A 1,566-nucleotide genomic window follows, 5' to 3' on the forward strand; every position below is an offset into this window, starting at 1 on the left:
CCCTGCCCCCTCGCCTCGTCTCCCGGCAGCGCTGGCCAGCCATAGCCGGCACCCCCGGCCCCTGCCCGGCCGCATCGTGCCCAAAATGCCCCCGTGCCAGTGCCCAGCCTTGGCCACCCTGCTTGCCCCCAGCCACTGGGGACCTGTGGGACTGTCGGGACCACGCAGACACAGTGAGGCCGTGGGACGTGTGGCATCCCACGGCCCCCGTGCCCTCTCTGTCCCGCAGCCACCCCACCTCTTTGCCCAGGGCTCCCGGGGTGGGGTGGGGGGGTTGTACCCCAGGGCAGCCCCCGGAGTGGGATGCAGCCACCCCCATCACGCTGTGGCGGGGACCTGGCTGGGACCTGGCTGAGCTGGTTGGGACCTGGTTGGGACCTATCTGACCCGGTTTGGACCTATCTGACCTGGTTTCAACCCATTTCCCGCCCCCCCATCATCCGCAAGGCTCAGGGGGCACAGTCACCCCGCGCGCCCCGCTCTCCCTCGGCCCCTCCGGGGCAGCTGGCAGCGCTGCAGCGGATTTTTTTTTTCCTTTTCTGATGAGATCAGGTTGAAGAAGAGATGGCAAAAATAAGAATTTCCCTGGAAAGCCATTTTTGTTCATATTTTAGATTTATATTCTCTTCCCAAGCCAAAGGCCGGCAGGCGCTGGGTCGCCAGGAGCCGGAGCCCGCCGGTCCCCAGCCGAAAAAAAACACAACAGAACGGCAGGGTGGGAGGTGCACTGAGTGGCACAGGGCTCAGCTGGGCGGGGGGACCATGCGACGGGTTTAAAACCACCCAAACCCAGGGGTGCGGGAGCTGCAACCGGTGGGTGCAGCGTCCCCGCTGCAGGGACGTCACTGGGGGGGACCCGGCCGGGAGGTGCAAGGGGGTGCGGGATGCAATAGATGGGGAGGGCAGGGAGGTAGAGGGGCCTTGGGGGGGGTGAGGGGCAGCACCCAGGAGCAGGAGCCACCTCAAGGCATCGCAGCACCCGAGGGTGCCCCATGAGCCCCCAACGAGGCACGCAGCCCCCTGGCACCCCCAGGCTCCCACTGCCCCCATGGCCCACGGGCACCCCAAGGTCACCAGTGTCCCCACGGGCACCCCAAGGTCCCCATAGCTATTTGCATGCTGGGCAGCTGTCCTGCAGCACATGGCGGGGCTCAGCGGAGGGTCCCTGCTGCCCCCCAGGCTGGGGTCCCCTGGCTGCCAGGACTGGCTGGCTGGTGATGTGATACCGGGGGATGCCCCCGGGCTGGGGCTGTGGGGCAGCGGGTCCTGGGTGCCAGCCAGGGTCACCCAGCTGAGGTGGGAGTGAGAGGTGTCCTGCAGCAGCCCCAGACCCCAGGTTTGCTGCCCTGAAAGGCTGCCAGGGGCACCCCAGGGAGTACTGGGGTCCCGGGGACACCCCGTCGGCAGAGCGGCCAGGGGAGATGCAGCCAGAGCCCATCGCTGTCTATAAATACCCGGGGGAAGGACACGGGCGGGAAGGGCCACCGGAGCCCAAGGACAATGTTGGCAGCAGAACAGATGAGCAGGAGCCGGCCCCGGCAGGGGACGCGGGGAAGCCGCCATGGC

Source organism: Aptenodytes forsteri, unplaced genomic scaffold, assembly GCF_000699145.1.
Source record: "Aptenodytes forsteri isolate BGI_AS27 unplaced genomic scaffold, ASM69914v1 Scaffold254, whole genome shotgun sequence".
NCBI lineage: Eukaryota > Metazoa > Chordata > Aves > Sphenisciformes > Spheniscidae > Aptenodytes > Aptenodytes forsteri.